This window comes from Pseudophryne corroboree, chromosome 4 (genome assembly GCF_028390025.1).
Source record: "Pseudophryne corroboree isolate aPseCor3 chromosome 4, aPseCor3.hap2, whole genome shotgun sequence".
Taxonomy (NCBI): Eukaryota; Metazoa; Chordata; class Amphibia; order Anura; family Myobatrachidae; genus Pseudophryne; species Pseudophryne corroboree.
The window spans coordinates 17,043,479-17,067,960 of record NC_086447.1 but is presented as its reverse complement, the minus strand read 5'-3'; the positions used below and the strand labels follow the sequence as shown (position 1 = coordinate 17,067,960).

The 24,482-nt window shown below is 36.7% G+C and overlaps 13 non-coding genes across 13 annotated transcripts; all 13 read left to right on the top strand.

Moving 5' to 3' along the window:
- The first annotated feature begins 697 nt into the window (after positions 1-697).
- On the top strand, positions 698-771 carry TRNAN-GUU (transfer RNA asparagine (anticodon GUU)). Its single transcript has one exon. It is a non-coding gene; the product is annotated as a tRNA-Asn (tRNA).
- A 1,094-nt stretch (positions 772-1,865) lies between these two features.
- TRNAN-GUU (transfer RNA asparagine (anticodon GUU)) lies at positions 1,866-1,939 on the top strand. The gene has a single exon. It is a non-coding gene; the product is annotated as a tRNA-Asn (tRNA).
- Positions 1,940-3,031: 1,092 nt separating this feature from the next.
- TRNAN-GUU (transfer RNA asparagine (anticodon GUU)) lies at positions 3,032-3,105 on the top strand. The gene has a single exon. It is a non-coding gene; the product is annotated as a tRNA-Asn (tRNA).
- Positions 3,106-5,350: 2,245 nt separating this feature from the next.
- TRNAN-GUU (transfer RNA asparagine (anticodon GUU)) lies at positions 5,351-5,424 on the top strand. The gene has a single exon. It is a non-coding gene; the product is annotated as a tRNA-Asn (tRNA).
- Positions 5,425-6,518: 1,094 nt separating this feature from the next.
- On the top strand, positions 6,519-6,592 carry TRNAN-GUU (transfer RNA asparagine (anticodon GUU)). The gene has a single exon. It is a non-coding gene; the product is annotated as a tRNA-Asn (tRNA).
- A 1,092-nt stretch (positions 6,593-7,684) lies between these two features.
- TRNAN-GUU (transfer RNA asparagine (anticodon GUU)) lies at positions 7,685-7,758 on the top strand. Its single transcript has one exon. It is a non-coding gene; the product is annotated as a tRNA-Asn (tRNA).
- A 2,245-nt stretch (positions 7,759-10,003) lies between these two features.
- TRNAN-GUU (transfer RNA asparagine (anticodon GUU)) lies at positions 10,004-10,077 on the top strand. Its single transcript has one exon. It is a non-coding gene; the product is annotated as a tRNA-Asn (tRNA).
- Positions 10,078-11,171: 1,094 nt separating this feature from the next.
- On the top strand, positions 11,172-11,245 carry TRNAN-GUU (transfer RNA asparagine (anticodon GUU)). Its single transcript has one exon. It is a non-coding gene; the product is annotated as a tRNA-Asn (tRNA).
- Positions 11,246-13,506: 2,261 nt separating this feature from the next.
- Positions 13,507-13,580, top strand: TRNAN-GUU (transfer RNA asparagine (anticodon GUU)). Its single transcript has one exon. It is a non-coding gene; the product is annotated as a tRNA-Asn (tRNA).
- A 1,093-nt stretch (positions 13,581-14,673) lies between these two features.
- On the top strand, positions 14,674-14,747 carry TRNAN-GUU (transfer RNA asparagine (anticodon GUU)). The gene has a single exon. It is a non-coding gene; the product is annotated as a tRNA-Asn (tRNA).
- A 2,254-nt stretch (positions 14,748-17,001) lies between these two features.
- On the top strand, positions 17,002-17,075 carry TRNAN-GUU (transfer RNA asparagine (anticodon GUU)). Its single transcript has one exon. It is a non-coding gene; the product is annotated as a tRNA-Asn (tRNA).
- A 1,092-nt stretch (positions 17,076-18,167) lies between these two features.
- Positions 18,168-18,241, top strand: TRNAN-GUU (transfer RNA asparagine (anticodon GUU)). Its single transcript has one exon. It is a non-coding gene; the product is annotated as a tRNA-Asn (tRNA).
- A 3,421-nt stretch (positions 18,242-21,662) lies between these two features.
- TRNAN-GUU (transfer RNA asparagine (anticodon GUU)) lies at positions 21,663-21,736 on the top strand. The gene has a single exon. It is a non-coding gene; the product is annotated as a tRNA-Asn (tRNA).
- Positions 21,737-24,482: the final 2,746 nt, after the last annotated feature.

The window sequence follows — 24,482 nt, the reverse complement described above, 5'->3', positions numbered from 1 at the left end:
GTTGACACCAGGAAACATAAACCTCACTGCATCCTTGCTGCTTTCTCAAGTGGGAATCTGTTTTATGTGAAAACCAGGTGATATCTAATCAGCACACAGGTAAGAAGTTAAGAAAATCTTTCTTTAAGGGTGAAGATGTTTCTCACAAAATCGTTGCCCCAATGCATCATTGAAATTCAAGCTGGAAAGATGATTTTGAAATATCAATTGTACATTTTGCATTGCTCTTCTGGTGACAATGTAGCTTGTTTTTGTCAATTACCATTTCAGTAATAGGGTAAAGAAAATTAAGTGGATTTCTGAAAGAAAACAATGCTGTCAATATACTATTAAAACAAATTAAAATGTTAAAAGTTATTGTACTTTAAGTAAAAATAAAAGAGTCAAAATATCAATTCCAGTTTTGGAAGAATTTAATTAACAAAAAAATAAGTGCACATAGCAAAGGATGGTTTCGATCCACCGACCTCTGGGTTATGGGCCCAGCACGCTTCCGCTGCGCCACTCTGCTGCTCATGTAAGTGTCAGAGATCCTGAAGAACTCACTCATCATGTGAAAGTACCAATGTGTTTCTTCGTTGGTCAATGGAAGAAAAATCTTGCAAAACTCTCCAGATTATTGCCTTTTTAACCTTTTTCTAGGAAACTTTCTAGATGAATGCTTTTTAGCCTTTGTCAGTACATGCTTTTGCAAGCTGTCTCTGTGGCGCAATCGGTTAGCGCATTCGGCTGTTAACCGAAAGGTTGGTGGTTCAATCCCACCCGGGGACGTAATTGACCTTGTGATCAAATTTTGGTGATCTTTAAGTAGACAAGTCAAAATTTCAAACCACCTTTTATGGTGTAAGGTACCTGGCCTTCTCTGATGCAATCAGAGTCAGATTTGATTAAGTCATTTTATAAAAAACAGGAAGCACAATTTAGCATTGGGGTTGCAGAGAAAAAAAAATATGCAGGCAGAGAAATCCAATTGAGTGATTAATCAGCTCTCCATTTTATGGCTTTATTTTTATGCTAACACATTTGCTCTCTGAAAAGTGTCCACAAAGCCAAGTCTCTGATTAACACCTTTGTAGGAATGGTTTTTCACCTATTACTGATTAAAACTTGCTTCATTGGAAAGGCAGCAAGATGCATCCTCATTACAATGTCCACTGAAATAATACAGGTTGACACCAGGAAACATAAACCTCACTGCATCCTTGCTGCTTTCTCATGTGGGAATCTGTTTAATGTGAAAACCAGGTGATATCTAATCAGCACACAGGTAAGAAGTTAAGAAAATCTTTCTTTAAGGGTGAAGATGTTTCTCACAAAATCGTTGCCCCAATGCATCATTGAAATTCAAGCTGGAAAGATGATTTTGAAATATCAATTGTACATTTTGCATTGCTCTTCTGGTGACAATGTAGCTTGTTTTTGTCAATTACCATTTCAGTAATAGGGTAATGAAAATTAAGTGGATTTCTGAAAGAAAACAATGCTGTCAATATACTATTAAAACAAATTAAAATGTTAAAAGTTATTGTACTTTAAGTAAAAATAAAAGAGTCAAAATATCAATTCCAGTTTTGGAAGAATTTAATTAACAAAAAAATAAGTGCACATAGCAGAGGATGGTTTCGATCCACCGACCTCTGGGTTATGGGCCCAGCACGCTTCCGCTGCGCCACTCTGCTGCTCATGTAAGTGCCAGAGATCCTGAAGTACTCACTCATCACGTGAAAGTACCAATGTGTTTCTTCGTTGGTCAATGGAAGAAAAATCTTGCAAAACTCTCCAGATTATTGCCTTTTTAACCTTTTTCTAGGAAACTTTCTAGATGAATGCTTTTTAGCCTTTGTTAGTACATGCTTTTGCAAGTTGTCTCTGTGGTGCAATCGGTTAGCGCATTCGGCTGTTAACCGAAAGGCTGGTGGTTCAATACCACCCAGGGACGTAATTGACCTTGTGATCAAATTTTGCTGATCTTTAAGTAGACAAGTCAACATTTCAAACCACCTCTTATAGTGTAGGGTACCTGGCCTTCTCTGATGCAATCAGAGTCAGATTTGATTAAGTCATTTTATAAAAAACAGGAAGCACAATTTAGCATGGGGTTGCAGAGAAAAAAAAATATGCAGGCAGAGAAATCCAATTGAGTGATTAATCAGCTCTCCATTTTATGGCTTTATTTTTATGCTAACACATTTGCTCTCTGAAAAGTGTCCACAAAGCCAAGTCTCTGATTAACACCTTTGTAGGAATGGTTTTTCACCTATTACTGATTAAAACTTGCTTCATTGGAAAGGCAGCAAGATGCATCCTCATTACAATGTCCACTGAAATAATACAGGTTGACACCAGGAAACATAAACCTCACTGCATCCTTGCTGCTTTCTCAAGTGGGAATCTGTTTAATGTGAAAACCAGGTGATATCTAATCAGCACACTGGTAAGAAGTTAAGAAAATCTTTCTTTAAGGGTGAAGATGTTTCTCACAAATTGTTGCCCCAATGCATCATTGAAATTCAAGATGGAAAGATGATTTTGAAATATCAATTGTACATTTTGCATTGCTCTTCTGGTGACAATGTAGCTTGTTTTTGTCAATTACCATTTCAGTAATAGGGTAAAGAAAATTAAGTGGATTTCTGAAAGAAAACAATGCTGTCAATATACTATTAAAACAAATTAAAATGTTAAAAGTTATTGTACTTTAAGTAAAAATAAAAGAGTCAAAATATCAATTCCAGTTTTGGAAGAATTTAATTAACAAAAAAATAAGTGCACATAGCAAAGGATGGTTTCGATCCACCGACCTTTGGGTTATGGGCCCAGCACGCTTCCGCTGCGCCACTCTGCTGCTCATGTAAGTGTCAGAGATCCTGAAGTACTCACTCATCATGTGAAAGTACCAATGTGTTTCTTCGTTGGTCAATGGAAGAAAAATCTTGCAAAACTCTCCAGATTATTGCCTTTTTAACCTTTTTCTAGGAAACTTTCTAGATGAATGCTTTTTAGCCTTTGTCAGTACATGCTTTTGCAAGCTGTCTCTGTGGCGCAATCGGTTAGCGCATTCGGCTGTTAACTGAAAGGTTGGTGGTTCAATCCCACCCGGGGACGTAATTGACCTTGTGATCAAATTTTGGTGATCTTTAAGTAGACAAGTCAAAATTTCAAACCACCTTTTATGGTGTAAGGTACCTGGCCTTCTCTGATGCAATCAGAGTCAGATTTGATTAAGTCATTTTATAAAAAACAGGAAGCACAATTTAGCATTGGGGTTGCAGAGAAAAAAAAATATGCAGGCAGAGAAATCCAATTGAGTGATTAATCAGCTCTCCATTTTATGGCTTTATTTTTATGCTAACACATTTGCTCTCTGAAAAGTGTCCACAAAGCCAAGTCTCTGATTAACACCTTTGTAGGAATGGTTTTTCACCTATTACTGATTAAAACTTGCTTCATTGAAAAGGCAGCAAGATGCATCCTCATTACAATGTCCACTGAAATAATACAGGTTGACACCAGGAAACATAAACCTCACTGCATCCTTGCTTCTTTCTCACGTGGGAATCTGTTTAATGTGAAAACCAGGTGATATCTAATCAGCACACAGGTAAGAAGTTAAGAAAATCTTTCTTTAAGGGTGAAGATGTTTCTCACAAAATCGTTGCCCCAATGCATCATTGAAATTCAAGCTGGAAAGATGATTTTGAAATATCAATTGTACATTTTGCATTGCTCTTCTGGTGACAATGTAGCTTGTTTTTGTCAATTACCATTTCAGTAATAGGGTAAAGAAAATTAAGTGGATTTCTGAAAGAAAACAATGCTGTCAATATACTATTAAAACAAATTAAAATGTTAAAAGTTATTGTACTTTAAGTAAAAATAAAAGAGTCAAAATATCAATTCCAGTTTTGGAAGAATTTAATTAACAAAAAAATAAGTGCACATAGCAAAGGATGGTTTCGATTCACCGACCTCTGGGTTATGGGCCCAGCACGCTTCCGCTGCGCCACTCTGCTGCTCATGTAAGTGTCAGAGATCCTGAAGAACTCACTCATCATGTGAAAGTACCAATGTGTTTCTTCGTTGGTCAATGGAAGAAAAATCTTGCAAAACTCTCCAGATTATTGCCTTTTTAACCTTTTTCTAGGAAACTTTCTAGATGAATGCTTTTTAGCCTTTGTCAGTACATGCTTTTGCAAGCTGTCTCTGTGGCGCAATCGGTTAGCGCATTTGGCTGTTAACCGAAAGGCTGGTGGTTCAATACCACCCAGGGATGTAATTGACCTTGTGATTAAATTTTGCTGATCTTTAAGTAGACAAGTCAAAATTTCAAACCACCTCTTATAGTGTAGGGTACCAGGCCTTCTCTGATGCAATCAGAGTCAGATTTGATTAAGTCATTTTATAAAAAACAGGAAGCACAATTTAGCATGGGGTTGCAGAGAAAAAAAATTATGCAGGCAGAGAAATCCAATTGAGTGATTAATCAGCTCTCCATTTTATGGCTTTATTTTTATGCTAACACATTTGCTCTCTGAAAAGTGTCCACAAAGCCAAGTCTCTGATTAACACCTTTGTAGGAATGGTTTTTCACCTATTACTGATTAAAACTTGCTTCATTGGAAAGGCAGCAAGATGCATCCTCATTACAATGTCCACTGAAATAATACAGGTTGACACCAGGAAACATAAACCTCACTGCATCCTTGCTGCTTTCTCAAGTGGGAATCTGTTTAATGTGAAAACCAGGTGATATCTAATCAGCACACAGGTAAGAAGTTAAGAAAATCTTTCTTTAAGGGTGAAGATGTTTCTCACAAAATCGTTGCCCCAATGCATCATTGAAGTTCAAGATGGAAAGATGATTTTGAAATATCAATTGTACATTTTGCATTGCTCTTCTGGTGACAATGTAGCTTGTTTTTGTCAATTACCATTTCAGTAATAGGGTAAAGAAAATTAAGTGGATTTCTGAAAGAAAACAATGCTGTCAATATACTATTAAAACAAATTAAAATGTTAAAAGTTATTGTACTTTAAGTAAAAATAAAAGAGTCAAAATATCAATTCCAGTTTTGGAAGAATTTAATTAACATAGCAAAGGATGGTTTCGATCCACCAACCTCTGGGTTATGGGCCCAGCACGCTTCCACTGCGCCACTCTGCTGCTCATGTAAGTGTCAGAGATCCTGAAGAACTCACTCATCATGTGAAAGTACCAATGTGTTTCTTCGTTGGTCAATGGAAGAAAAATCTTGCAAAACTCTCCAGATTATTGCCTTTTTAACCTTTTTCTAGGAAACTTTCTAGATGAATGCTTTTTAGCCTTTGTCAGTACATGCTTTTGCAAGCTGTCTCTGTGGCGCAATCGGTTAGCGCATTCGGCTGTTAACCGAAAGGTTGGTGGTTCAATCCCACCCGGGGACGTAATTGACCTTGTGATCAAATTTTGGTGATCTTTAAGTAGACAAGTCAAAATTTCAAACCACCTTTTATGGTGTAAGGTACCAGGCCTTCTCTGATGCAATCAGAGTCAGATTTGATTAAGTCATTTTATAAAAAACAGGAAGCACAATTTAGCATTGGGGTTGCAGAGAAAAAAAAATATGCAGGCAGAGAAATCCAATTGAGTGATTAATCAGCTCTCCATTTTATGGCTTTATTTTTATGCTAACACATTTGCTCTCTGAAAAGTGTCCACAAAGCCAAGTCTCTGATTAACACCTTTGTAGGAATGGTTTTTCACCTATTACTGATTAAAACTTGCTTCATTGAAAAGGCAGCAAGATGCATCCTCATTACAATGTCCACTGAAATAATACAGGTTGACACCAGGAAACATAAACCTCACTGCATCCTTGCTTCTTTCTCACGTGGGAATCTGTTTAATGTGAAAACCAGGTGATATCTAATCAGCACACAGGTAAGAAGTTAAGAAAATCTTTCTTTAAGGGTGAAGATGTTTCTCACAAAATCGTTGCCCCAATGCATCATTGAAATTCAAGCTGGAAAGATGATTTTGAAATATCAATTGTACATTTTGCATTGCTCTTCTGGTGACAATGTAGCTTGTTTTTGTCAATTACCATTTCAGTAATAGGGTAAAGAAAATTAAGTGGATTTCTGAAAGAAAACAATGCTGTCAATATACTATTAAAACAAATTAAAATGTTAAAAGTTATTGTACTTTAAGTAAAAATAAAAGAGTCAAAATATCAATTCCAGTTTTGGAAGAATTTAATTAACAAAAAAATAAGTGCACATAGCAAAGGATGGTTTCGATCCACCGACCTCTGGGTTATGGGCCCAGCACGCTTCCGCTGCGCCACTCTGCTGCTCATGTAAGTGTCAGAGATCCTGAAGTACTCACTCATCATGTGAAAGTACCAATGTGTTTCTTCGTTGGTCAATGGAAGAAAAATCTTGCAAAACTCTCCAGATTATTGCCTTTTTAACCTTTTTCTAGGAAACTTTCTAGATGAATGCTTTTTAGCCTTTGTTAGTACATGCTTTTGCAAGTTGTCTCTGTGGTGCAATCGGTTAGCGCATTCGGCTGTTAACCGAAAGGCTGGTGGTTCAATACCACCCAGGGACGTAATTGACCTTGTGATCAAATTTTGCTGATCTTTAAGTAGACAAGTCAACATTTCAAACCACCTCTTATAGTGTAGGGTACCTGGCCTTCTCTGATGCAATCAGAGTCAGATTTGATTAAGTCATTTTATAAAAAACAGGAAGCACAATTTAGCATGGGGTTGCAGAGAAAAAAAAATATGCAGGCAGAGAAATCCAATTGAGTGATTAATCAGCTCTCCATTTTATGGCTTTATTTTTATGCTAACACATTTGCTCTCTGAAAAGTGTCCACAAAGCCAAGTCTCTGATTAACACCTTTGTAGGAATGGTTTTTCACCTATTACTGATTAAAACTTGCTTCATTGGAAAGGCAGCAAGATGCATCCTCATTACAATGTCCACTGAAATAATACAGGTTGACACCAGGAAACATAAACCTCACTGCATCCTTGCTGCTTTCTCAAGTGGGAATCTGTTTAATGTGAAAACCAGGTGATATCTAATCAGCACACTGGTAAGAAGTTAAGAAAATCTTTCTTTAAGGGTGAAGATGTTTCTCACAAATTGTTGCCCCAATGCATCATTGAAATTCAAGATGGAAAGATGATTTTGAAATATCAATTGTACATTTTGCATTGCTCTTCTGGTGACAATGTAGCTTGTTTTTGTCAATTACCATTTCAGTAATAGGGTAAAGAAAATTAAGTGGATTTCTGAAAGAAAACAATGCTGTCAATATACTATTAAAACAAATTAAAATGTTAAAAGTTATTGTACTTTAAGTAAAAATAAAAGAGTCAAAATATCAATTCCAGTTTTGGAAGAATTTAATTAACAAAAAAATAAGTGCACATAGCAAAGGATGGTTTCGATCCACCGACCTTTGGGTTATGGGCCCAGCACGCTTCCGCTGCGCCACTCTGCTGCTCATGTAAGTGTCAGAGATCCTGAAGTACTCACTCATCATGTGAAAGTACCAATGTGTTTCTTCGTTGGTCAATGGAAGAAAAATCTTGCAAAACTCTCCAGATTATTGCCTTTTTAACCTTTTTCTAGGAAACTTTCTAGATGAATGCTTTTTAGCCTTTGTCAGTACATGCTTTTGCAAGCTGTCTCTGTGGCGCAATCGGTTAGCGCATTCGGCTGTTAACCGAAAGGTTGGTGGTTCAATCCCACCCGGGGACGTAATTGACCTTGTGATCAAATTTTGGTGATCTTTAAGTAGACAAGTCAAAATTTCAAACCACCTTTTATGGTGTAAGGTACCTGGCCTTCTCTGATGCAATCAGAGTCAGATTTGATTAAGTCATTTTATAAAAAACAGGAAGCACAATTTAGCATTGGGGTTGCAGAGAAAAAAAAATATGCAGGCAGAGAAATCCAATTGAGTGATTAATCAGCTCTCCATTTTATGGCTTTATTTTTATGCTAACACATTTGCTCTCTGAAAAGTGTCCACAAAGCCAAGTCTCTGATTAACACCTTTGTAGGAATGGTTTTTCACCTATTACTGATTAAAACTTGCTTCATTGAAAAGGCAGCAAGATGCATCCTCATTACAATGTCCACTGAAATAATACAGGTTGACACCAGGAAACATAAACCTCACTGCATCCTTGCTTCTTTCTCACGTGGGAATCTGTTTAATGTGAAAACCAGGTGATATCTAATCAGCACACAGGTAAGAAGTTAAGAAAATCTTTCTTTAAGGGTGAAGATGTTTCTCACAAAATCGTTGCCCCAATGCATCATTGAAATTCAAGCTGGAAAGATGATTTTGAAATATCAATTGTACATTTTGCATTGCTCTTCTGGTGACAATGTAGCTTGTTTTTGTCAATTACCATTTCAGTAATAGGGTAAAGAAAATTAAGTGGATTTCTGAAAGAAAACAATGCTGTCAATATACTATTAAAACAAATTAAAATGTTAAAAGTTATTGTACTTTAAGTAAAAATAAAAGAGTCAAAATATCAATTCCAGTTTTGGAAGAATTTAATTAACAAAAAAATAAGTGCACATAGCAAAGGATGGTTTCGATTCACCGACCTCTGGGTTATGGGCCCAGCACGCTTCCGCTGCGCCACTCTGCTGCTCATGTAAGTGTCAGAGATCCTGAAGAACTCACTCATCATGTGAAAGTACCAATGTGTTTCTTCGTTGGTCAATGGAAGAAAAATCTTGCAAAACTCTCCAGATTATTGCCTTTTTAACCTTTTTCTAGGAAACTTTCTAGATGAATGCTTTTTAGCCTTTGTCAGTACATGCTTTTGCAAGCTGTCTCTGTGGCGCAATCGGTTAGCGCATTTGGCTGTTAACCGAAAGGCTGGTGGTTCAATACCACCCAGGGATGTAATTGACCTTGTGATTAAATTTTGCTGATCTTTAAGTAGACAAGTCAAAATTTCAAACCACCTCTTATAGTGTAGGGTACCAGGCCTTCTCTGATGCAATCAGAGTCAGATTTGATTAAGTCATTTTATAAAAAACAGGAAGCACAATTTAGCATGGGGTTGCAGAGAAAAAAAATTATGCAGGCAGAGAAATCCAATTGAGTGATTAATCAGCTCTCCATTTTATGGCTTTATTTTTATGCTAACACATTTGCTCTCTGAAAAGTGTCCACAAAGCCAAGTCTCTGATTAACACCTTTGTAGGAATGGTTTTTCACCTATTACTGATTAAAACTTGCTTCATTGGAAAGGCAGCAAGATGCATCCTCATTACAATGTCCACTGAAATAATACAGGTTGACACCAGGAAACATAAACCTCACTGCATCCTTGCTGCTTTCTCAAGTGGGAATCTGTTTAATGTGAAAACCAGGTGATATCTAATCAGCACACAGGTAAGAAGTTAAGAAAATCTTTCTTTAAGGGTGAAGATGTTTCTCACAAAATCGTTGCCCCAATGCATCATTGAAGTTCAAGATGGAAAGATGATTTTGAAATATCAATTGTACATTTTGCATTGCTCTTCTGGTGACAATGTAGCTTGTTTTTGTCAATTACCATTTCAGTAATAGGGTAAAGAAAATTAAGTGGATTTCTGAAAGAAAACAATGCTGTCAATATACTATTAAAACAAATTAAAATGTTAAAAGTTATTGTACTTTAAGTAAAAATAAAAGAGTCAAAATATCAATTCCAGTTTTGGAAGAATTTAATTAACATAGCAAAGGATGGTTTCGATCCACCAACCTCTGGGTTATGGGCCCAGCACGCTTCCACTGCGCCACTCTGCTGCTCATGTAAGTGTCAGAGATCCTGAAGAACTCACTCATCATGTGAAAGTACCAATGTGTTTCTTCGTTGGTCAATGGAAGAAAAATCTTGCAAAACTCTCCAGATTATTGCCTTTTTAACCTTTTTCTAGGAAACTTTCTAGATGAATGCTTTTTAGCCTTTGTCAGTACATGCTTTTGCAAGCTGTCTCTGTGGCGCAATCGGTTAGCGCATTCGGCTGTTAACCGAAAGGTTGGTGGTTCAATCCCACCCGGGGACGTAATTGACCTTGTGATCAAATTTTGGTGATCTTTAAGTAGACAAGTCAAAATTTCAAACCACCTTTTATGGTGTAAGGTACCAGGCCTTCTCTGATGCAATCAGAGTCAGATTTGATTAAGTCATTTTATAAAAAACAGGAAGCACAATTTAGCATTGGGGTTGCAGAGAAAAAAAAATATGCAGGCAGAGAAATCCAATTGAGTGATTAATCAGCTCTCCATTTTATGGCTTTATTTTTATGCTAACACATTTGCTCTCTGAAAAGTGTCCACAAAGCCAAGTCTCTGATTAACACCTTTGTAGGAATGGTTTTTCACCTATTACTGATTAAAACTTGCTTCATTGAAAAGGCAGCAAGATGCATCCTCATTACAATGTCCACTGAAATAATACAGGTTGACACCAGGAAACATAAACCTCACTGCATCCTTGCTTCTTTCTCACGTGGGAATCTGTTTAATGTGAAAACCAGGTGATATCTAATCAGCACACAGGTAAGAAGTTAAGAAAATCTTTCTTTAAGGGTGAAGATGTTTCTCACAAAATCGTTGCCCCAATGCATCATTGAAATTCAAGCTGGAAAGATGATTTTGAAATATCAATTGTACATTTTGCATTGCTCTTCTGGTGACAATGTAGCTTGTTTTTGTCAATTACCATTTCAGTAATAGGGTAAAGAAAATTAAGTGGATTTCTGAAAGAAAACAATGCTGTCAATATACTATTAAAACAAATTAAAATGTTAAAAGTTATTGTACTTTAAGTAAAAATAAAAGAGTCAAAATATCAATTCCAGTTTTGGAAGAATTTAATTAACAAAAAAATAAGTGCACATAGCAAAGGATGGTTTCGATCCACCGACCTCTGGGTTATGGGCCCAGCACGCTTCCGCTGCGCCACTCTGCTGCTCATGTAAGTGTCAGAGATCCTGAAGTACTCACTCATCATGTGAAAGTACCAATGTGTTTCTTCGTTGGTCAATGGAAGAAAAATCTTGCAAAACTCTCCAGATTATTGCCTTTTTAACCTTTTTCTAGGAAACTTTCTAGATGAATGCTTTTTAGCCTTTGTCAGTACATGCTTTTGCAAGCTGTCTCTGTGGCGCAATCGGTTAGCGCATTCGGCTGTTAACCGAAAGGTTGGTGGTTCAATCCCACCCGGGGACGTAATTGACCTTGTGATCAAATTTTGGTGATCTTTAAGTAGTCAAGTCAAAATTTCAAACCACCTTTTATGGTGTAAGGTACCTGGCCTTCTCTGATGCAATCAGAGTCAGATTTGATTAAGTCATTTTATAAAAAACAGGAAGCACAATTTAGCATTGGGGTTGCAGAGAAAAAAAAATATGCAGGCAGAGAAATCCAATTGAGTGATTAATCAGCTCTCCATTTTATGGCTTTATTTTTATGCTAACACATTTGCTCTCTGAAAAGTGTCCACAAAGCCAAGTCTCTGATTAACACCTTTGTAGGAATGGTTTTTCACCTATTACTGATTAAAACTTGCTTCATTGAAAAGGCAGCAAGATGCATCCTCATTACAATGTCCACTGAAATAATACAGGTTGACACCAGGAAACATAAACCTCACTGCATCCTTGCTTCTTTCTCACGTGGGAATCTGTTTAATGTGAAAACCAGGTGATATCTAATCAGCACACAGGTAAGAAGTTAAGAAAATCTTTCTTTAAGGGTGAAGATGTTTCTCACAAAATCGTTGCCCCAATGCATCATTGAAATTCAAGCTGGAAAGATGATTTTGAAATATCAATTGTACATTTTGCATTGCTCTTCTGGTGACAATGTAGCTTGTTTTTGTCAATTACCATTTCAGTAATAGGGTAAAGAAAATTAAGTGGATTTCTGAAAGAAAACAATGCTGTCAATATACTATTAAAACAAATTAAAATGTTAAAAGTTATTGTACTTTAAGTAAAAATAAAAGAGTCAAAATATCAATTCCAGTTTTGGAAGAATTTAATTAACAAAAAAATAAGTGCACATAGCAAAGGATGGTTTCGATTCACCGACCTCTGGGTTATGGGCCCAGCACGCTTCCGCTGTGCCACTCTGCTGCTCATGTAAGTGTCAGAGATCCTGAAGAACTCACTCATCATGTGAAAGTACCAATGTGTTTCTTCGTTGGTCAATGGAAGAAAAATCTTGCAAAACTCTCCAGATTATTGCCTTTTTAACCTTTTTCTAGGAAACTTTCTAGATGAATGCTTTTTAGCCTTTGTCAGTACATGCTTTTGCAAGCTGTCTCTGTGGCGCAATCGGTTAGCGCATTTGGCTGTTAACCGAAAGGCTGGTGGTTCAATACCACCCAGGGATGTAATTGACCTTGTGATTAAATTTTGCTGATCTTTAAGTAGACAAGTCAAAATTTCAAACCACCTCTTATAGTGTAGGGTACCAGGCCTTCTCTGATGCAATCAGAGTCAGATTTGATTAAGTCATTTTATAAAAAACAGGAAGCACAATTTAGCATGGGGTTGCAGAGAAAAAAAATTATGCAGGCAGAGAAATCCAATTGAGTGATTAATCAGCTCTCCATTTTATGGCTTTATTTTTATGCTAACACATTTGCTCTCTGAAAAGTGTCCACAAAGCCAAGTCTCTGATTAACACCTTTGTAGGAATGGTTTTTCACCTATTACTGATTAAAACTTGCTTAATTGAAAAGGCAGCAAGATGCATCCTCATTACAATGTCCACTGAAATAATACAGGTTGACACCAGGAAACATAAACCTCACTGCATCCTTGCTGCTTTCTCACGTGGGAATCTGTTTAATGTGAAAACCAGGTGATATCTAATCAGCACACAGGTAAGAAGTTAAGAAAATCTTTCTTTAAGGGTGAAGATGTTTCTCACAAAATCGTTGCCCCAATGCATCATTGAAATTCAAGCTGGAAAGATGATTTTGAAATATCAATTGTACATTTTGCATTGCTCTTCTGGTGACAATGTAGCTTGTTTTTGTCAATTACCATTTCAGTAATAGGGTAAAGAAAATTAAGTGGATTTCTGAAAGAAAACAATGCTGTCAATATACTATTAAAACAAATTAAAATGTTAAAAGTTATTGTACTTTAAGTAAAAATAAAAGAGTCAAAATATCAATTCCAGTTTTGGAAGAATTTAATTAACAAAAAAATAAGTGCACATAGCAAAGGATGGTTTTGATCCACCGACCTCTGGGTTATGGGCCCAGCACGCTTCCGCTGCGCCACTCTGCTGCTCATGTAAGTGTCAGAGATCCTGAAGAACTCACTCATCATGTGAAAGTACCAATGTGTTTCTTCGTTGGTCAATGGAAGAAAAATCTTGCAAAACTCTCCAGATTATTGCCTTTTTAACCTTTTTCTAGGAAACTTTCTAGATGAATGCTTTTTAGCCTTTGTCAGTACATGCTTTTGCAAGCTGTCTCTGTGGCGCAATCGGTTAGCGCATTTGGCTGTTAACCGAAAGGCTGGTGGTTCAATACCACCCAGGGACGTAATTGACCTTGTGATCAAATTTTGCTGATCTTTAAGTAGACAAGTCAAAATTACAAACCACCTCTTATAGTGTAGGGTACCAGGCCTTCTCTGATGCAATCAGAGTCAGATTTGATTAAGTCATTTTATAAAAAACAGGAAGCACAATTTAGCATGGGGTTGCAGAGAAAAAAAATTATGCAGGCAGAGAAATCCAATTGAGTGATTAATCAGCTCTCCATTTTATGGCTTTATTTTTATGCTAACACATTTGCTCTCTGAAAAGTGTCCACAAAGCCAAGTCTCTGATTAACACCTTTGTAGGAATGGTTTTTCACCTATTACTGATTAAAACTTGCTTCATTGGAAAGGCAGCAAGATGCATCCTCATTACAATGTCCACTGAAATAATACAGGTTGACACCAGGAAACATAAACCTCACTGCATCCTTGCTGCTTTCTCAAGTGGGAATCTGTTTAATGTGAAAACCAGGTGATATCTAATCAGCACACAGGTAAGAAGTTAAGAAAATCTTTCTTTAAGGGTGAAGATGTTTCTCACAAAATCGTTGCCCCAATGCATCATTGAAATTCAAGATGGAAAGATGATTTTGAAATATCAATTGTACATTTTGCATTGCTCTTCTGGTGACAATGTAGCTTGTTTTTGTCAATTACCATTTCAGTAATAGGGTAAAGAAAATTAAGTGGATTTCTGAAAGAAAACAATGCTGTCAATATACTATTAAAACAAATTAAAATGTTAAAAGTTATTGTACTTTAAGTAAAAATAAAAGAGTCAAAATATCAATTCCAGTTTTGGAAGAATTTAATTAACAAAAAAATAAGTGCACATAGCAAAGGATGGTTTCGATCCACCGACCTCTGGGTTATGGGCCCAGCACGCTTCCGCTGCGCCACTCTGCTGCTCATGTAAGTGTCAGAGATCCTGAAGAACTCACTCATCATGTGAAAGTACCAATGTGTTTCTTCGTTGGTCAATGGAAGAAAAATCTTGCAAAACTCTCCAGATTATTGCCTTTTTAACCTTTTTCTAGGAAACTTTCTAGATGAATGCTTTTTAGCCTTTGTCAGTACATGCTTTTGCAAGCTGTCTTTGTGGCGCAATCGGTTAGCGCATTCGGCTGTTAACCGAAAGGCTGGTGGTTCAATACCACCCAGGGACGTAATTGACCTTGTGATCAAATTTTGCTGATCTTTAAGTAGACAAGTCAAAATTTCAAACCACCTCTTATAGTGTAGGGTACCAGGCCTTCTCTGATGCAGTCAGATTTGATTAAGTCATTTTATAAAAAACAGGAAGCACAATTTAGCATGGGGTTGCAGAGAAAAAAAATTATGCAGGCAGAGAAATCCAATTGAGTGATTAATCAGCTCTCCATTTTATGGCTTTATTTTTATGCTAACACATTTGCTCTCTGAAAAGTGTCCACAAAGCCAAGTCTCTGATTAACACCTTTGTAGGAATGGTTTTTCACCTATTACTGATTAAAACTTGCTTAATTGAAAAGGCAGCAAGATGCATCCTCATTACAATGTCCACTGAAATAATACAGGTTGACACCAGGAAACATAAACCTCACTGCATCCTTGCTGCTTTCTCACGTGGGAATCTGTTTAATGTGAAAACCAGGTGATATCTAATCAGCACACAGGTAAGAAGTTAAGAAAATCTTTCTTTAAGGGTGAAGATGTTTCTCACAAAATCGTTGCCCCAATGCATCATTGAAATTCAAGCTGGAAAGATGATTTTGAAATATCAATTGTACATTTTGCATTGCTCTTCTGGTGACAATGTAGCTTGTTTTTGTCAATTACCATTTCAGTAATAGGGTAAAGAAAATTAAGTGGATTTCTGAAAGAAAACAATGCTGTCAATATACTATTAAAACAAATTAAAATGTTAAAAGTTATTGTACTTTAAGTAAAAATAAAAGAGTCAAAATATCAATTCCAGTTTTGGAAGAATTTAATTAACAAAAAAATAAGTGCACATAGCAAAGGATGGTTTCGATCCACCGACCTCTGGGTTATGGGCCCAGCACGCTTCCGCTGCGCCACTCTGCTGCTCATGTAAGTGTCAGAGATCCTGAAGAACTCACTCATCATGTGAAAGTACCAATGTGTTTCTTCGTTGGTCAATGGAAGAAAAATCTTGCAAAACTCTCCAGATTATTGCCTTTTTAACCTTTTTCTAGGAAACTTTCTAGATGAATGCTTTTTAGCCTTTGTCAGTACATGCTTTTGCAAGCTGTCTCTGTGGTGCAATCGGTTAGCGCATTTGGCTGTTAACCGAAAGGCTGGTGGTTCAATACCACCCAGGGACGTAATTGACCTTGTGATCAAATTTTGCTGATCTTTAAGTAGACAAGTCAAAATTACAAACCACCTCTTATAGTGTAGGGTACCAGGCCTTCTCTGATGCAATCAGAGTCAGATTTGATTAAGTCATTTTATAAAAAACAGGAAGCACAATTTAGCATGGGGTTGCAGAGAAAAAAAATTATGCAGGCAGAGAAATCCAATTGAGTGATTAATCAGCTCTCCATTTTATGGCTTTATTTTTATGCTAACACATTTGCTCTCTGAAAAGTGTCCACAAAGCCAAGTCTCTGATTAACACCTTTGTAGGAATGGTTTTTCACCTATTACTGATTAAAACTTGCTTAATTGAAAAGGCAGCAAGATGCATCCTCATTACAATGTCCACTGAAATAATACAGGTTGACACCAGGAAACATAAACCTCACTGCATCCTTGCTGCTTTCTCACGTGGGAATCTGTTTAATGTGAAAACCAGGTGATATCTAATCAGCACACAGGTAAGAAGTTAAGAAAATCTTTCTTTAAGGGTGAAGATGTTTCTCACAAAATCGTTGCCCCAATGCATCATTGAAATTCAAGCTGGAAAGATGATTTTGAAATATCAATTGTACATTTTGCATTGCTCTTCTGGTGACAATGTAGCTTGTTTTTGTCAATTACCATTTCAGTAATAGGGTAAAGAAAATTAAGTGGATTTCTGAAAGAAAACAATGCTGTCAATATACTATTAAAACAAATTAAAATGTTAAAAGTTATTGTACTTTAAGTTAAAATAAAAGAGTCAAAATATCAATTCCAGTTTTGGAAGAATTTAATTAACAAAAAAATAAGTGCACATAGCAGAGGATGGTTTCGATCCACCGACCTCTGGGTTATGGGCCCAGCACGCTTCCGCTGCACCACTCTGCTGCTCATGTAAGTGTCAGAGATCCTGAAGTACTCACTCATCATGTGAAAGTACCAATGTGTTTCTTCGTTGGTCAATGTAAGAAAAATCTTGCAAAACTCTCCAGATTATTGCCTTTTTAACCTTTTTCTAGGAAACTTTCTAGATGAATGCTTTTTAGCCTTTGTCAGTACATGCTTTTGCAAGCTGTCTCTGTGGCGCAATCGGTTAGCGCATTTGGCTGTTAACCGAAAGGCTGGTGGTTCAATACCACCCAGGGACGTAATTGACCTTGTGATCAAATTTTGCTGATCTTTATAAGACAAGTCAAAATTACAAACCACCTCTTATAGTGTAGGGTACCAGGCCTTCTCTGATGCAATCAGAGTCAGATTTGATTAAGTCATTTTATAAAAAACAGGAAGCACAATTTAGCATGGGGTTGCAGAGAAAAAAAATTATGCAGGCAGAGAAATCCAATTGAGTGATTAATCAGCTCTCCATTTTATGGCTTTATTTTTATGCTAACACATTTGCTCTCTGAAAAGTGTCCACAAAGCCAAGTCTCTGATTAACACCTTTGTAGGAATGGTTTTTCACCTATTACTGATTAAAACTTGCTTCATTGGAAAGGCAGCAAGATGCATCCTCATTACAATGTCCACTGAAATAATACAGGTTGACACCAGGAAACATAAACCTCACTGCATCCTTGCTGCTTTCTCAAGTGGGAATCTGTTTAATGTGAAAACCAGGTGATATCTAATCAGCACACAGGTAAGAAGTTAAGAAAATCTTTCTTTAAGGGTGAAGATGTTTCTCACAAAATCGTTGCCCCAATGCATCATTGAAATTCAAGATGGAAAGATGATTTTGAAATATCAATTGTACATTTTGCATTGCTCTTCTGGTGACAATGTAGCTTGTTTTTGTCAATTACCATTTCAGTAATAGGGTAAAGAAAATTAAGTGGATTTCTGAAAGAAAACAATGCTGTCAATATACTATTAAAACAAATTAAAATGTTAAAAGTTATTGTACTTTAAGTAAAAATAAAAGAGTCAAAATATCAATTCCAGTTTTGGAAGAATTTAATTAACAAAAAAATAAGTGCACATAGCAAAGGATGGTTTCGATCCACCGACCTCTGGGTTATGGGCCCAGCACGCTTCCGCTGCGCCACTCTGCTGCTCATGTAAGTGTCAGAGATCCTGAAGAACTCACTCATCATGTGAAAGTACCAATGTGTTTCTTCGTTGGTCAATGGAAGAAAAATCTTGCAAAACTCTCCAGATTATTGCCTTTTTAACCTTTTTCTAGGAAACTTTCTAGATGAATGCTTTTTAGCCTTTGTCAGTACATGCTTTTGCAAGCTGTCTTTGTGGCGCAATCGGTTAGCGCATTCGGCTGTTAACCGAAAGGCTGGTGGTTCAATACCACCCAGGGACGTAATTGACCTTGTGATCAAATTTTGCTGATCTTTAAGTAGACAAGTCAAAATTTCAAACCACCTCTTATAGTGTAGGGTACCAGGCCTTCTCTGATGCAGTCAGATTTGATTAAGTCATTTTATAAAAAACAGGAAGCACAATTTAGCATGGGGTTGCAGAGAAAAAAAATTATGCAGGCAGAGAAATCCAATTGAGTGATTAATCAGCTCTCCATTTTATGGCTTTATTTTTATGCTAACACATTTGCTCTCTGAAAAGTGTCCACAAAGCCAAGTCTCTGATTAACACCTTTGTAGGAATGGTTTTTCACCTATTACTGATTAAAACTTGCTTAATTGAAAAGGCAGCAAGATGCATCCTCATTACAATGTCCACTGAAATAATACAGGTTGACACCAGGAAACATAAACCTCACTGCATCCTTGCTGCTTTCTCACGTGGGAATCTGTTTAATGTGAAAACCAGGTGATATCTAATCAGCACACAGGTAAGAAGTTAAGAAAATCTTTCTTTAAGGGTGAAGATGTTTCTCACAAAATCGTTGCCCCAATGCATCATTGAAATTCAAGCTGGAAAGATGATTTTGAAATATCAATTGTACATTTTGCATTGCTCTTCTGGTGACAATGTAGCTTGTTTTTGTCAATTACCATTTCAGTAATAGGGTAAAGAAAATTAAGTGGATTTCTGAAAGAAAACAATGCTGTCAATATACTATTAAAACAAATTAAAATGTTAAAAGTTATTGTACTTTAAGTAAAAATAAAAGAGTCAAAATATCAATTCCAGTTTTGGAAGAATTTAATTAACAAAAAAATAAGTGCACATAGCAAAGGATGGTTTCGATCCACCGACCTCTGGGTTATGGGCCCAGCACGCTTCCGCTGCGCCACTCTGCTGCTCATGTAAGTGTCAGAGATCCTGAAGAACTCACTCATCATGTGAAAGTACCAATGTGTTTCTTCGTTGGTCAATGGAAGAAAAATCTTGCAAAACTCTCCAGATTATTGCCTTTTTAACCTTTTTCTAGGAAACTTTCTAGATGAATGCTTTTTAGCCTTTGTCAGTACATGCTTTTGCAAGCTGTATCTGTGGTGCAATCGGTTAGCGCATTTGGCTGTTAACCGAAAGGCTGGTGGTTCAATACCACCCAGGGACGTAATTGACCTTGTGATCAAATTTTGCTGATCTTTAAGTAGACAAGTCAAAATTACAAACCACCTCTTATAGTGTAGGGTACCAGGCCTTCTCTGATGCAATCAGAGTCAGATTTGATTAAGTCATTTTATAAAAAACAGGAAGCACAATTTAGCATGGGGTTGCAGAGAAAAAAAATTATGCAGGCAGAGAAATCCAATTGAGTGATTAATCAGCTCTCCATTTTATGGCTTTATTTTTATGCTAACACATTTGCTCTCTGAAAAGTGTCCACAAAGCCAAGTCTCTGATTAACACCTTTGTAGGAATGGTTTTTCACCTATTACTGATTAAAACTTGCTTAATTGAAAAGGCAGCAAGATGCATCCTCATTACAATGTCCACTGAAATAATACAGGTTGACACCAGGAAACATAAACCTCACTGCATCCTTGCTGCTTTCTCACGTGGGAATCTGTTTAATGTGAAAACCAGGTGATATCTAATCAGCACACAGGTAAGAAGTTAAGAAAATCTTTCTTTAAGGGTGAAGATGTTTCTCACAAAATCGTTGCCCCAATGCATCATTGAAATTCAAGCTGGAAAGATGATTTTGAAATATCAATTGTACATTTTGCATTGCTCTTCTGGTGACAATGTAGCTTGTTTTTGTCAATTACCATTTCAGTAATAGGGTAAAGAAAATTAAGTGGATTTCTGAAAGAAAACAATGCTGTCAATATACTATTAAAACAAATTAAAATGTTAAAAGTTATTGTACTTTAAGTTAAAATAAAAGAGTCAAAATATCAATTCCAGTTTTGGAAGAATTTAATTAACAAAAAAATAAGTGCACATAGCAGAGGATGGTTTCGATCCACCGACCTCTGGGTTATGGGCCCAGCACGCTTCCGCTGCACCACTCTGCTGCTCATGTAAGTGTCAGAGATCCTGAAGTACTCACTCATCATGTGAAAGTACCAATGTGTTTCTTCGTTGGTCAATGTAAGAAAAATCTTGCAAAACTCTCCAGATTATTGCCTTTTTAACCTTTTTCTAGGAAACTTTCTAGATGAATGCTTTTTAGCCTTTGTTAGTACATGCTTTTGCAAGTTGTCTCTGTGGTGCAATCGGTTAGCGCATGCGGCTGTTAACCGAAAGGCTGGTGGTTCAATACCACCCAGGGACGTAATTGACCTTGTGATCAAATTTTGCTGATCTTTAAGTAGACAAGTCAAAATTTTAAACCACCTCTTATAGTGTAGGGTACCTGGCCTTCTCTGATGCAATCAGAGTCAGATTTGATTAAGTCATTTTATAAAAAACAGGAAGCACAATTTAGCATGGGGTTGCAGAGAAAAAAAATTATGCAGGCAGAGAAATCCAATTGAGTGATTAATCAGCTCTCCATTTTATGGCTTTATTTTTATGCTAACACATTTGCTCTCTGAAAAGTGTCCACAAAGCCAAGTCTCTGATTAACACCTTTGTAGGAATGGTTTTTCACCTATTACTGATTAAAACTTGCTTCATTGGAAAGGCAGCAAGATGCATCCTCATTACAATGTCCACTGAAATAATACAGGTTGACACCAGGAAACATAAACCTCACTGCATCCTTGCTGCTTTCTCAAGTGGGAATCTGTTTAATGTGAAAACCAGGTGATATCTAATCAGCACACAGGTAAGAAGTTAAGAAAATCTTTCTTTAAAGGTGAAGATGTTTCTCACAAAATCGTTGCCCCAATGCATCATTGAAATTCAAGCTGGAAAGATGATTTTGAAATATCAATTGTACATTTTGCATTGCTCTTCTGGTGACAATGTAGCTTGTTTTTGTCAATTACCATTTCAGTAATAGGGTAAAGAAAATTAAGTGGATTTCTGAAAGAAAACAATGCTGTCAATATACTATTAAAACAAATTAAAATGTTAAAAGTTATTGTACTTTAAGTAAAAATAAAAGAGTCAAAATATCAATTCCAGTTTTGGAAGAATTTAATTAACAAAAAAATAAGTGCACATAGCAAAGGATGGTTTCGATCCACCGACCTCTGGGTTATGGGCCCAGCACGCTTCCGCTGCGCCACTCTGCTGCTCATGTAAGTGTCAGAGATCCTGAAGAACTCACTCATCATGTGAAAGTACCAATGTGTTTCTTCGTTGGTCAATGGAAGAAAAATCTTGCAAAACTCTCCAGATTATTGCCTTTTTAACCTTTTTCTAGGAAACTTTCTAGATGAATGCTTTTTAGCCTTTGTCAGTACATGCTTTTGCAAGCTGTCTCTGTGGCGCAATCGGTTAGCGCATTCGGCTGTTAACCGAAAGGTTGGTGGTTCAATCCCACCCGGGGACGTAATTGACCTTGTGATCAAATTTTGGTGATCTTTAAGTAGACAAGTCAAAATTTCAAACCACCTTTTATGGTGTAAGGTACCTGGCCTTCTCTGATGCAATCAGAGTCAGATTTGATTAAGTCATTTTATAAAAAACAGGAAGCACAATTTAGCATTGGGGTTGCAGAGAAAAAAAAATATGCAGGCAGAGAAATCCAATTGAGTGATTAATCAGCTCTCCATTTTATGGCTTTATTTTTATGCTAACACATTTGCTCTCTGAAAAGTGTCCACAAAGCCAAGTCTCTGATTAACACCTTTGTAGGAATGTTTTTTCACCTATTACTGATTAAAACTTGCTTCATTGGAAAGGCAGCAAGATGCATCCTCATTACAATGTCCACTGAAATAATACAGGTTGACACCAGGAAACATAAACCTCACTGCATCCTTGCTGCTTTCTCAAGTGGGAATCTGTTTAATGTGAAAACCAGGTGATATCTAATCAGCACACAGGTAAGAAGTTAAGAAAATCTTTCTTTAAGGGTGAAGATGTTTCTCACAAAATCGTTGCCCCAATGCATCATTGAAATTCAAGCTGGAAAGATGATTTTGAAATATCAATTGTACATTTTGCATTGCTCTTCTGGTGACAATGTAGCTTGTTTTTGTCAATTACCATTTCAGTAATAGGGTAAAGAAAATTAAGTGGATTTCTGAAAGAAAACAATGCTGTCAATATACTATTAAAACAAATTAAAATGTTAAAAGTTATTGTACTTTAAGTTAAAATAAAAGAGTCAAAATATCAATTCCAGTTTTGGAAGAATTTAATTAACAAAAAAATAAGTGCACATAGCAGAGGATGGTTTTGATCCACCGACCTCTGGGTTATGGGCCCAGCACGCTTCCGCTGCACCACTCTGCTGCTCATGTAAGTGTCAGAGATCCTGAAGTACTCACTCATCATGTGAAAGTACCAATGTGTTTCTTCGTTGGTCAATGTAAGAAAAATCTTGCAAAACTCTCCAGATTATTGCCTTTTTAACCTTTTTCTAGGAAACTTTCTAGATGAATGCTTTTTAGCCTTTGTTAGTACATGCTTTTGCAAGTTGTCTCTGTGGTGCAATCGGTTAGCGCATGCGGCTGTTAACCGAAAGGCTGGTGGTTCAATACCACCCAGGGACGTAATTGACCTTGTGATCAAATTTTGCTGATCTTTAAGTAGACAAGTCAAAATTTTAAACCACCTCTTATAGTGTAGGGTACCTGGCCTTCTCTGATGCAATCAGAGTCAGATTTGATTAAGTCATTTTATAAAAAACAGGAAGCACAATTTAGCATGGGGTTGCAGAGAAAAAAAATTATGCAGGCAGAGAAATCCAATTGAGTGATTAATCAGCTCTCCATTTTATGGCTTTATTTTTATGCTAACACATTTGCTCTCTGAAAAGTGTCCACAAAGCCAAGTCTCTGATTAACACCTTTGTAGGAATGGTTTTTCACCTATTACTGATTAAAACTTGCTTCATTGGAAAGGCAGCAAGATGCATCCTCATTACAATGTCCACTGAAATAATACAGGTTGACACCAGGAAACATAAACCTCACTGCATCCTTGCTGCTTTCTCAAGTGGGAATCTGTTTAATGTGAAAACCAGGTGATATCTAATCAGCACACAGGTAAGAAGTTAAGAAAATCTTTCTTTAAAGGTGAAGATGTTTCTCACAAAATCGTTGCCCCAATGCATCATTGAAATTCAAGCTGGAAAGATGATTTTGAAATATCAATTGTACATTTTGCATTGCTCTTCTGGTGACAATGTAGCTTGTTTTTGTCAATTACCATTTAAGTAATAGGGTAAAGAAAATTAAGTGGATTTCTGAAAGAAAACAATGCTGTCAATATACTATTAAAACAAATTAAAATGTTAAAAGTTATTGTACTTTAAGTAAAAATAAAAGAGTCAAAATATCAATTCCAGTTTTGGAAGAATTTAATTAACAAAAAAATAAGTGCACATAGCAAAGGATGGTTTCGATCCACCGACCTCTGGGTTATGGGCCCAGCACGCTTCCGCTGCGCCACTCTGCTGCTCATGTAAGTGTCAGAGATCCTGAAGAACTCACTCATCATGTGAAAGTACCAATGTGTTTCTTCGTTGGTCAATGGAAGAAAAATCTTGCAAAACTCTCCAGATTATTGCCTTTTTAACCTTTTTCTAGGAAACTTTCTAGATGAATGCTTTTTAGCCTTTGTCAGTACATGCTTTTGCAAGCTGTCTCTGTGGCTCAATCGGTTAGCGCATTCGGCTGTTAACCGAAAGGTTGGTGGTTCAATCCCACCCGGGGACGTAATTGACCTTGTGATCAAATTTTGGTGATCTTTAAGTAGACAAGTCAAAATTTCAAACCACCTTTTATGGTGTAAGGTACCTGGCCTTCTCTGATGCAATCAGAGTCAGATTTGATTAAGTCATTTTATAAAAAACAGGAAGCACAATTTAGCATTGGGGTTGCAGAGAAAAAAAAATATGCAGGCAGAGAAATCCAATTGAGTGATTAATCAGCTCTCCATTTTATGGCTTTATTTTTATGCTAACACATTTGCTCTCTGAAAAGTGTCCACAAAGCCAAGTCTCTGATTAACACCTTTGTAGGAATGGTTTTTCACCTATTACTGATTAAAACTTGCTTCATTGGAAAGGCAGCAAGATGCATCCTCATTACAATGTCCACTGAAATAATACAGGTTGACACCAGGAA